At 35.8% G+C, this 12,928-nt stretch overlaps 2 long non-coding RNA genes across 3 annotated transcripts; one reads left to right on the forward strand and one right to left on the reverse strand.

Annotated features, from left to right (window-relative positions):
* The first annotated feature begins 1,476 nt into the window (after window positions 1-1,476).
* Window positions 1,477-3,708, forward strand: LOC141428839 (uncharacterized). 2 transcript variants are annotated; one of them, XR_012451470.1, is made up of 3 exons: window positions 1,516-2,580; window positions 2,660-2,748; window positions 3,415-3,708. It is a non-coding gene; the product is annotated as an uncharacterized lncRNA (long non-coding RNA). The 2 variants fall into 2 exon arrangements; XR_012451469.1 differs by having other exon boundaries at window positions 1,477-2,748.
* Window positions 3,709-4,750: 1,042 nt separating this feature from the next.
* On the reverse strand, window positions 4,751-6,667 carry LOC141428840 (uncharacterized). Its single transcript, XR_012451471.1, has 2 exons — window positions 6,434-6,667; window positions 4,751-5,449 (listed from the first exon to the last, which is right to left on the reverse strand). It is a non-coding gene; the product is annotated as an uncharacterized lncRNA (long non-coding RNA).
* Between the last annotated feature and the right edge of the window lie 6,261 nt (window positions 6,668-12,928).

The following is a 12,928-nucleotide window of genomic DNA, read 5'->3' on the forward strand; positions in this document are numbered from 1 at the left end:
TATTACCATGAGCTACGTACTCATGAAATCTGATACCTTTTACTGTCCTGGAAAGATGATGTTGACTTGAAATAACTATATAGTTAGTAGCCATTAGTAGGCAGGAGTTAGAATTCTCATTCAGTCAAAAATATGACAGGGGATGAATGTTTAGTTGAATGCGTGTTTCACATTTGTGTAACGGTTTTGCTATGGCATGGTTTGTTGAAAAGTACAAGTAACAAAAGTAACAAAATGACAAGTCGTGTACAGACTAGTGCGGCGTGTATCCAGTTTATCTGTCAAAATCTGCTTAAAACTGTTTATCTCTTCTTTAAACGAAGTAGGAGAAGAATTTACTTTCTCGTCTTCATTTTTTTCAGTATTGTTTATAAATAAAAGTAAAACCGTATGGACGGTGCAGTTCTTCGAGACAGTATTAGTTATTAAAATGTCATAAGACGAGTTATTTCATAACCAGTTAATAAATGTTTAATGGGTATATCATTGGCTTCGGCTCCACCGGCTTTGTATCGCAATATTGAGGATGTGGCGGGTCGTAAATCCGTGCGCTGTTGGAGGCTTGAAATTGAACCAAAGGATTACCCTACCGTGGTGGAAGATAGAGGTATGTTTAGTTACAAGCATAAATCCGATATGACTGCAACTAAGTAGGTACAAAAATTTAAACGAATAATATTTGTTGTCATAGGTTCACGAATGAAAAATTGAAAAATATGGCGATCTGTTTTATTTAAATCCGATCTTTTTTTTCTAAAAAATTTTTTAAAATTCGTTGAAGAATCTTGCGGTCGGCTATTGGATTTACTATTGTTACGAAAAATTCACACTAAAGTGTTAGATAACCGCCGGTCATTACATCACTGTTTGCTGTTTGTGATAAGCTTTTCACCCTACTGCCGACGGGGACTGTAAGTATAATTTTGTCCCTCGTACGCTGTGCCCTTAGTGTATTTTTTCGGTCACAAAATACGTCTCGATCGCGTTTGCGTTAAAATCTTAATTTGTATGGAAACACGAACAGCGCCTCTAGCGGCACGTTTGCGCAACAACTTTTGCGAGTGTAGGTCTGCTTGTCAAATTAACGTAAACTATTTCGTCCGCGAATCGTAAAGTTAACGTAAACCCGATCGACTCGACTAATCAAAACGAATGGGGATGCCAGATGTTTCAGGTTTCGCGGGATTCTCCCGAATTTTAGTATGTCCTCCCGACTCCCAACAAAGTCAAAAAAATCATAAAAACAATATAATATAATACAATACAATACAAAGACTCTTTATTGTACACCAGAAATAACAACTACTAACAACAACCACAACACCTACAACAACAACAACTTCATTTTATAAAACAATAATTTTAAGTTCCAAATGCTTGCACTGAATGACATCAAATCCCTTTTCTTGGCATAGTACCTAACACCCAGTAACAGCCGTGATGCAAAGAATTTTAAAAATCACGGTTTTTTTTAAGCATTTTTTTACTGATTGTTTTCCTGGTTGTAGTAAATGTGAAAAAAATACTTTATTTAAGAATTATTTGATCTTGCCATGATAGCGGGTAAATGGTGAAAAGGGACAAAAATGTAATATACATACTTATATGAACAGTAACACGATATTCGAGTAAAAAATAAATGACGTAGGTAACAAGAAAACCGTTTTCTGATTTATTTATTTATTTATTTATGTAAACACTAGCTGTTGTCCGCGACTCCGTCTGTGTAGAATTTGTTTAGCACCATCCCGCGGAAATTATGCAATTTTCGACATTAAATGTATCCCATGTTCTTTTCCGAAGACTCAAACTATTTGTATTCCGAATTTAATCTTAATCGGTTCAGCGGTTTAGACGTGACGAGGTAACAAACAAACCGACTTACAAACTTTCACATTTATAATATTGGTGGGATTTCTCTCGCAGCAGACAAAATGTTAAATGGTTTTGTTTTTAATATACTTACTTATATTTGAATTTATTATTGTTTCTCCCGTCCAAAGTACCAAAATCCCGATAAATCGTTATTTTTATCGATAATAGGGTCATTCGATCTGGCAACCCTACCTAACTACAAAACAAATGTCAGACTGACACCGCCCTAATTTACATCGTCTCAGTTCAAGAAAAAACTTAAATGTTATTACATATATTATTTGGTCGCGCTGTCATCGTTGTAAAGTGGATGCTCCATAGATGTGAAGCTGGAGGAAGATGCTTGTGATATCATGGACGGAATTTCGCACCAAAGTGCCCATACTCCATAGTTATAGACCATAGTTTAGTATACAGCACATACTGCAGTACTTGGAACTTCTTCAGGCGGAATGGATGGCGACTCCATAGAACAGCTGGTCGTGCAGGGAGGAGTGGAAGGAATCAGGTTGCACGTCAGGTCACCTCTGGACTGACCAAGTGAAGGCCACTGTAGAAAACCAAAAAGACAGTTTGCCAACAGAGAGATATGGTAGGAGATCGTACGAAGAGCTGTCCGCCTCTACCCATGACGCGGACGCATCAATATGCCTACGCCTGGTCTGCCAAGAGCGAAACGACAAAGAATAAAGTTTCATACTAATGGTTTGAAAATGTCATTCAAATACAATTGGTTGACACTTCAGGTGGCATCGTTTTTTAAATTGAGATCCGATTTTTCCAGATAGAATACATTGTTCACTATTGATACCATGCACAAACTATGGGCTTGGACTTTAATTAACATATTGTGTCACAACTGTCAAGTGAGAAGTAAGTAAACATTGTATGGTCAAACAAATTGAATCATGACCCAGGGTGGAACCTTTTTATAATCAATTTCACTATGATTTTCTTGACAAAAGTATGAGATGTCAACATGACATTAGTAGCACAAAGGTTCCACCCTGAGTCATGATACAAATTGTGCGACTTTACCTAATAATTTCACTGAAATCTCATGATATTTGTTAGACAATTCTGGATGATGATTTCAATTATTGTAATAGTTTTCAGTTAAAAATTAACTTGCTTGTTTCAGAAATGAGGTTTTGTGCCATAACCCATGAATTTCTTCTTATGGCAATTATACACTTATTTCATTATTATTTTCTTTTGCCACCATGCTTTTAGAAATCTGTAGAATTTGCAATCAGTATTCTTGCTTGTGTTTTTGTAATTCATAAGAACACATCATGTTAGGACCATATTTATTTACTCATCCTCGCCCAAACTAAGCATTGACTATGGATACTAGGCAACGGATAAACATACTTAATAATATAAAATCATTTTTATTTATAGGTATAGATAATACAAATTTCATATTAACATTTTCTACTATCATGGAACTCAAGAGTAACACAATATGTTAATCAATCAGGCATTCCTTCTAGATTAACAAGTAAAAGTTGTCAATTCAACAATTTTTTTTTTCAGATAAATTGAAATGCTCACCTATTCTCAAGATACTGTAAACCTCACAAGGACTAAGAAATGCACTGAGAAATTGAAAAGAGATGCAGCGGCGGCCTTAGGGAGTGGCGAACAGGGCAATCGCGCAGGGGCCTCGCGCAACAACTTAAGCTAATTAAAAAAAATATAGATTTTTTTAACTATATAGACCTGCTGCCCGGGGCCTCGCAATGGGTAAGGCTGCTGCTGAAGAGATGTTATTGAATATTTACATTTACTTACCAGTGATGCTTAGATTAAAATTTGTTTGAAATCTTGCCTTCTTTGTTTTATTTACATTCCATGTCTATAAAAAAGATATATTGAACCAGGTTTCTGGGACAGCATTTCCGGAGCGAGCGACGGAGGAATTTTTAAAACTCGAGCCTATCAGTCTCTAAGGACTGAACACACCTGTGATATAGGTAGTGCCACCAGAGTTGAGTTCACACACACAAGAATATATGTTGCCTATGTAATGACATCAGATTTCATTTTATTTTTCGATTTTCCATGTATGAAATGTGATTTGGTGCTGGATGATAGAAGCGATTTCAACTACAGAATAACAGTTAACTTGAATAATTATTTACCTACTTACATACTTTATTATGGACAGTAAACTACCTAATTATTTTTATAGGCTACTTTTTATCCCAATATTCCCATGGAGTAAGGATTAAATCTTGAAGTTTCAACCACTGGGTTTAGTCATGAAATTTATTTAACTTTAAAATAATTTATTAAATGTGATTTGGTGCTGGATGATAGAAGCGATTTGAACTGCAGAATAACAGTTAACTTGAATAATTATTTACCTACTTACATACTTTATTATGGACAGTAGACTATCTAATTAGTTTTATTGGCTACTTTTTATCCCAATATTCCCATGGAGTAGGGATTAAATCTTGAAATTTCAACCACTGGGTTTAGTCATGAAATTTTAATGAAATTTATCTTTTCAAATATAATTTTTTTAGATAAATAAATTTTTTAAATAGATAATTATTAAAATTGCTGTATTATTATTATTATTATTTCATTTAAACTGCAAAGTTGTTGTTGCAAGTGCAACTAATCAGTGTTACAGACTTATAATAAGTTCCTTTACTAATACTTCAATAGAAGTATTAAGATTCTTTACTAATTACTACCACTTCTTTCATTCTTTCCACCATTTTCACCCCTTGTAAAGAAACAAGTGCAAAAAAAAACAATACTTCCATTGAACAAAAAACTAAGTACAATATTACACAAAACATTGATTTTCTTGGAAGATATATGATGAAGCTTTGAGGGGGTAAATAAAAAAAACAAGTTTAAGATTTTAAAGAAACTTGAAGGCATAAAATCAGTTTTTATTACACTTATCAAATTTAAGTTTTTGTCAGAAACGTAATCCATACTTATATTATAAATGCGAAAGTGTCTCTGTCTTTTTGTTAACTCTTCACGCTTGAACTGAATGATTAATTTAAGATAGTTCGAGTCCCGGGGAATCAGATTTTTATCCTGGAAAATACACATTACCCGTGCAAGAGTGATAAACAAATTCTGGTCAGACAAAATCACAGGTGAAAACTAGTTTAAAACAAACTACCTTAACTAATTACAAACAAATAAACTTAAGAAATGGGAAAATTAGACTTACAGATTTTTAAAACAACTTGTGTTTAAAGTAAGTTAAAAACCTAAAGCTTGTAAAAAACAATAATAAACAAATTTGTGCACACTAATATATTCTTTCTGCTTTAGGCAATTGTATATTAACAAGGATAATTTGTATAATAAGATTAGAAGTTGAGCACAGGGCAGACATCTTGTGTAGCTTTGTAAATAGAATATAATACATATGAAAGGATTTGAAGAACAGATGGCAACCACAAACTGGAAGATACTGCAGCCCTCCCACTAGGTAGACCAGTAATGTCGGGAAAATTGTGTTGTTTTACAATCTTCATTCAACAGTTGGACCCCTTCTGTTTTTGGTGATGATCCAGATCCATGCAGTCTCCTCCTAAGAAAATATCAATTGACAATATTAGATAGGCAGTCACTGACTGAGTCTATAATTTAATTTTTGCAGGTGGTAGGACCTTGTGCAAGGTCCGCCCGGATTGCTACCACCATCTTGCTTGCTAATCCTGCTGTGAAGCAGCAGTGCTTGCGCTGTTGTGTTTCGGGGTGGAGAGTAAGACAGCCAGTGGAATTACTGGCACTTGAGTATTTTATCTTCGGCCTCTTAGGATTTTAGGGCGGTGGTGATCTCTTACTATCAGGAGGCCCACTTGCTCGTTTGCCAACCATTCAAATGAAAAAACAAATTGCATTCCTGAATTGCAGTTAGTCTGTCAAAAATAATGGTTACATGAGCGAAGCTATGTGTAAAGGCAAGTTCATAATTCCATACTATTATTTAATGTTATAAATGCGAAAGTGGCTGTCTATCTGTCTGTTCCTGCTGAACCAATAAAAATGAAATGTTGTACAGAGATAAACAGTATGTACCTATCAGGGCCGTGCGGAGGCCCTGGCCTGGAGCACACAAGAACTTGGGGCGCTTTTGAAAATTAAAGAAAGTTTTACTTAAAAACATTTTTTCTCCGTTTTTTGACCTTTTGGGTGTCCCATTGGCTGGGGGCACTGATGGGCACGGGTCCCGTGTGCCCTTATGGTATAGATAGGATTAGTAAAGAGGGAAAAAGGATAGTTTTTATCAAGGAGCGATAAACGAGTTCGAGGTAGACCAAGTCGCAGGCAACGGACAATATTATGTAAATTTATATTACCATCTTTTCAAGAGATAAAGAACCGTTTTTCGAAATCTGTTTGTCAACAAAACATAGTGTGTAAAATTGAGATATTATTGAATTCTCGAGAACTATTGATAGCATTAGTCGCAATATTTAGTTTTAAGCCAGATATGGAACAGGAAAATATGAGAGAAAAAAAATGCATCAACAGTACGATTGGTAAATAAATAAACAAAATTCTTACCTACCAGTCAAAGCTGCGAACATTGGTCTCAGCCTCACCCAACAAACAGTTGCAGGAAACTTCCATTTCTACAATTTCCACATCCTAAATCTTCAACTTGTGGTAAGGTACAGCAGTAAATAAAAATTGATCATCTTCAATTCAATGATTTTGTCCTTTAGCAAAGGTCGTACACATCATAATCACTTTTTTTCTGCGGCTACTATTTTGTCACATACAATAAGAAGTCAATTTCACTTTATTAACCTGGCCTCTCCCAGAGGCACAAATTCCTTTGATCCTGTTATCCTGGAAGATGACAGATTATTAGAGCAGCTGGTCTTGTTACGTACAATGGCCTCCATCTTTAATTTACGTTACTTCGAGTCGATCGAGCACACGCAATCGAAATAGTGACAAACGGAAGACGCGAATGTTTCGTTTAAAATTCGTACGAATCGAGTATCGAACGCTCGCCGCGGCAATAGTTGCGTTCAGAAAATGATCAACGGAATTATGTACGTCAACTTAGAGCTACCTCTAGTTGCTTCAAGTTGTTTTGGCCAATGATCACCATTCATTCTTTGCTTTTCGCTGTGCGTGCACGACATTAGCGCCACCTAGCGTCCGCGACTTTTCTGGCTTGTTGCTCTGACGTTTTGAAATTTCATCGCGACATTGTGACCAAAATCAAACCTTTAACCATCCTATAACGTATCAATTTATAATACAAAATTACTGAGATATAATTGTTCTTATATCGCTAGTAATAAATGAAATATCGTTTTCAGATCAAAATGAGTATCATTTTAAAGACCGGTTTTGTGAGTATCACTTAATATAAAATTTCAACAATTCATAAGGAAAATTGTTGCTGGACATGTCCGAGATGTAAAGGAATTAAGAACAAAATAGGGACAGTGTTCAATAATTCAAGCTCGCATCATAACAGAAACATCTATTACTAAAATTAGGTAGTTAATGTCTATACAAATTGCTTTGTTAATGACAGATTCATATGAGTATGACAGATGACAGAGCCAGAACTATTTCTACTTTTGGCCACCATGAGGGCTGCGATAGATTTCATTACCAATAGTACTTCGCACCCTCCCAATAGGGATAAAAGCACAGAATAAGTAATAGGACAAGTGCAGAAGCTTCTCTGCCGTAAAAAATCTACTTTTAGGCATAGGAAATAAGAACTTTATGCTTCCCTGTCTGTTCTGATACGATATGCGAAAGTTTGTAAGTAAGATAAGATATTACTTGTACTAGTTGTACTTACGTGAATTATGACTTGTACCTATTATTTTCTGGAATTTCCTTTTACTGAGGTAAGTACTAGGTACCTATACACCAGTGGGGACATGTTTCTCCTACGTTTGTCCTACGTTTTATACTAAGTTTATATTTAATTTAAAACATTACTACACGTACTCATACAGATTTTTTTTCTGCGCAAATACAACGGGAAGATTATTTTATATCTTCCCGTTGTATTTGCGAAGTTGAACAATTTATAATTACCGTGCGAAAATTCGACTTCCAATAGCAAGGGCACAAAAACACACGGTTTGATTATCCGAACTTTTGATTGTCCGATCTATTCTCAATTATTTCGGATAACCAAGGTACGTGCTAACTTGACGCACATTGCTTTCATATGAGAAATGAAATCCTACTGCGTGTGTGTGTGTGTGTACTTGTGGTTGCGTGAGCGCGTGTATATGTATTATTTGTTCAGGAATGGTGTTAGATCGTTCTAAATGGAAAGTAATTTCTTCTTCCTATTCTCCACATCACTTTTTTCACAGGATATGAATTATGACAGCAGTCATAAGGCAAGTGACAACTTTACTTTAAAATTACGCAGCGTTAGCGAGCTCCTCGCAAACTATTGCGAACGTGAAAATCGGTAGGAACTCACACTCGCAATTGTTCGTCTCAAACATTACGCAGTCGAAGTGAGTTGCTATTCTATTCGAAAAGTGAACCGTACTCACTGTATTTCTTAGGAAACGTATCGACGATCGAGGGTTACGTATCGACGATCGAAAGTTACGTATTCGACGATCGAACGCTCGATTTACGTCGTCGAATAGTAAACGACTGTTTTGTGAAAACGCTACACTAGAGGCACTGCTTTCAGAGCATGACATGAGTGCGTGTGAGCTAACTTTGGGCGGCAGACGTGAACTTGCCTTCGAAATCCAAAAGCTTAATGGTTACTTGACCTGAAATGTATATTTAAGAACTAAATTATTGTTATTATTATTTTAAAATTTATGACGGTGGAAGCATTCTACACTTCCACTGAACGTAGATATAGTTTAGATATAGTTAGTGTTTAGTATGTAACTAAGGACCCATACATCCTGTATTTCTTTATTATTATTTTTGTATTTTTTTTCTTTAATTGTATAATATCGTTTTTTAAGTATTTTATTTGTAATTATATTTCTATGAAAAAATGACTTTCTGCCAAGTTTCTTGCGGCGCATTCTTCTTGGCAATGATGGTCTTTCCGAAAGCACTGGTAGTTTAAAAAAATGACGTGTAAAAGTGCCCATTGCGGCATATTTACTGAATAAATCTTTTGAATTTTGAATTTTTGACGCCTATCCCGATAATAAATGCGTTGATAGTATTTCAACTTTAAACAATAATAGAGGGCGCTGTCCTCGAATGTCGAAATAGGTACCACGGTTTTAAGCATAACTTGTTAATCTTGTAAGCAATAGATGGCGCAACCGTAACCATTTTTTCGGGCCAACTCTAGATTGCATAGGTAAAAGTTAGGTACCTAAATAATCTTTTGTAATGTAGTAGTAGAGATAAGTCAAAAGTTACTTAAGTCAATTCTGTGCGCTGCTACACAGGTGATTTACTTGAAATACTTAAGTAAATTAACGTTATAAAATTAAACATTTCTCGTCAAAATATTTCTAAGGCAAGCGAAGCCGGGAGTTTAAGCAAGTTCATTATAATTATTGTTGAAATAGACACATTAGACAAGAGTCATAATTTTACAAAAATCTCCTTAAACACGAGAGCAGTAAAAAATGTCTGCAGAACAAATTTTTACAAATGAGGTGTTGGTGAGGTAGACGCAACAGGTAGCACCCGCCTGATTATTTTAGCGTATTTCTTCGTTGCCTTCTCGACGGATAATCTCCAATTTTAGGGATAAAGCTACTTTGTGTTCTTACTGTGTGGTGGTGGAGGAGCAGCATGATTACACATTTGTTGCTTTTTTTTTTTTTTATTCAACTGGATGGCAAACGAGCAAGTGGGTCTCCTGATGGTAAGAGATCACCACCGCCCATAAACACCAGGGGTATTGCAGATGCGTTGCCAACCTAGAGGCCTAAGATGGGATACCTCAAGTGCCAGTAATTTCACCGGCTGTCTTACTCTCCACGCCGAAACACAACAGTGCAAGCACTGCTGCTTCACGGCAGGATTAGCGAGCAAGATGATGGTAGCAATCCGGGCGGACCTTGCACAAGGTCCTACCACCTGCAACACCTGCATTGACGTTGTTATAGTAAGGTCGCGGACGAGCGAAGTAATTGTTTATTAATATGATTAGGAAACTAAAGTCGGCCCTCAAATGAACTCGCAGAACATTTCTCACACCATCTTACGCTTAATTTCTTCTACAGGGTGTCTCGACCATGGGCCTTTAAATTGGCATTGATCACTTTTTTACAAAGTAGTCTTATTCCAAAACCATTTCGAGGGATAGGTTTATTAAATCATTTTTTAACATTTTTGTAAAAAAAATACTAATTGATCGTGTGTATATTTGCAAAATAACGTTTGACCTTTGTTTGACTTTCATCGTAAATAAACGTTATATAACTAATCCGCCTAATTCTAACACTGCCAGGTGACAGAAGACACTACATTTTTTTAAATATGACGACCAATTGCTTAGAGAACCTGATCGCAAAGCTTCAGGTCCCGGGTTCGATTCCCGGCCGGGGCAGATATTTGTATGAATAATACGAATGTTTGTTCTCGGGCCTTGGATGTTTAATATGTATTTAAGTATGTATTTATCTCTATAAGTATGTTTATCCGTTGCCTAGTATCCATAGTACAAGCTTTTCTTAGTTTGGGACTAGGTCAATTGGTGTCAAGTGTCCCATGATATTATTTATTTATTTTAAATAATTGTGATGGGCAACGAAAAACGTAGTTTTTAACGCCGTGGCAACTATGGTTAGCTATAATTCCGGTAACTTATAAATAGGATAAAACATTTAAAACGCAACTAAAACTAAAATCCTTCAAATAGGTGTCTTAAATTCGCCTATTTTATGAAAAAAAAAATATAAAAATAAACATTGTATTTTTGAGACCAATGCCAATTCAAGGTGCGATTCTAATCGCATACTTAGCTACTTTTGTTTTATACTATTTTCAAGCAACTTGAACTTAAGATTGTTTTTTTGGAATCTTTTTGTATTTTTTATTTTAATTCCAAATTTTTACTTTACGGACATCCCGTAAAAACGCACAGAAAAACCAGAAAAATAAGACCAGCACTGGGAATCGAACCCAGGTACTTGGTATTCCGTACTGCGTGCTATACCGCTACACCACTACTGGTCAACGGTACAGACACGAATTTCCCCTATGCACCACATATCTCAGCTTGTTTGTTTCTTATTTTAGTCACTTAAGCAGTGACGCTAGCGACATCTATACCGTAGCCCTCATCGAGAAACTTTCTGCATTCCATTGGAACTAACCGCTCACCCGACAAGAACTTAGATAATTTATTGAGCCTCTAAGTTTAATCGTTAAATCAGCGTATCGGACATGACGGTATTAGTTTTATAGTTTTATTTGGAGAACAAACAGAAATAGATGTACAATAATAGTTCTTATGTTCTAACTTCTTATAAATAACATTCATCTACCTCCTCGACAGCTCTCACTGAGAATTATATTAAATTGACACTGACAGTGTGTACTGCTAAGATTTTAGAAAATAGAGAAAAAAAACAAAAACAATAACGAAATAAAACTAACAATAGAATCAACAATAAGTATAGTAAAACAAAAATTATTCTAACGCTGACCTTCAACAGCAGGAGACGTCAAGCCCCCAATGAGCCAATGCAAGAGGCACGCAAGAGGCATGCAGTGCAGGTATAGCTAGCTGTACTACCACGGTTCCTCTTTGATTGTGTTAACCAACCCGTTTCTAAACTGAGTCAAAGATGTGTTGAATATACCGCTGTCTCTTGGTACGGGGCCCTTTAAACCATTTTTGACATTCATTAGAAATCTCTTAGATAAACATTTATCAATGCGCTGTCAATTTTGTATTATATCGTATATATAGAAAATTACATTATAATCTGTATGAGAAAAATAAAATTAAACAATGATCATATTTTAAAAAAGTCGCAGAATAATAGTAGCTCAGTTAAATGCGAGTAGAATTGAACCTTGGATTTAAAGCACCATGGTCAGAGACTCCCTGATTATACTTTATCATCATTAGACGAACTTAATAACTGTTTTGTTAATGTCCAGCATCTTAATTTCTGGGCGGCGCTAAAAATAAAGCTATCGTAAAGGGACTTCGCACACGATTAACGCGGGTCCATAAAGGGCAAATCGCTGAGTTATCCAGCCGTTAGTTTTTATGGCTAGGCGTTAAAATCTGTCGTAGGAGGTAATGATCCTGGACTTGAGACCTTGGACGAGTGAAGCAAAAAATAACAGGTGTTTTTACGAGCTTTTAACTTGCAACGTTCGTATGATATATTCGTTTTTCCCAAACCATTTTTCGACCACTTCTTGGTACCTATGAGCTTAAATTTGGTATGCTTATCCCTTGGAGTGGCGGCGCCATATTTAAAATTTACCGCCAGGTGGCGCGGCCATTTTGAAAAAATCTCCCTTGAGTGGCAATGACACCTATGAATTAATTTCGCGAATTCGCGAATTTTATAAAAAATATCACCAAAAAAAAACCACTTTAATGTTATACAAGCCTTACAGTGATAGTTTAGCATAAAATGGCATATCTAAGTAAGTTTTGTGACATGAGAGTAATTAAGTAGTGTTATTTTGGTGGTTTGGCTAGGATCGTCTTTGCAGGATGGAACTCTTTAACGGTTAATGGCATGGACTTAAAACTTAGTACGAATATTTCGTTTCGTTTAATGCAAGTAAAGTCAGCAAAAATAACTATCAGCAATAGGGTAAGGATCTATGAAAACTAGTAAAAATTCATCAAGTGTTGATTTTAATAAAAAAAGTAGTAAACTAAAACTAATGAGGTAGGTCACTGCTTAATAACAACTCCAACAATGTAATACCTACAGTTATTTCTCCAAAACATGCTTCGTCAGTTCCGTCTAAATCTATCTCCGAGACAACGCTTTCCTGGACCCATGGTGCCAAAAATATTAACAATAATCTTTCACCTTTCAAAATTACCTTTCAATAAGGCCACGGTGTTAACCCGCCATCAAAATGAAAGATTGCTTCC

Source organism: Choristoneura fumiferana, chromosome 6 (genome assembly GCF_025370935.1).
Source record: "Choristoneura fumiferana chromosome 6, NRCan_CFum_1, whole genome shotgun sequence".
Classification (NCBI taxonomy): domain Eukaryota; kingdom Metazoa; phylum Arthropoda; class Insecta; order Lepidoptera; family Tortricidae; genus Choristoneura; species Choristoneura fumiferana.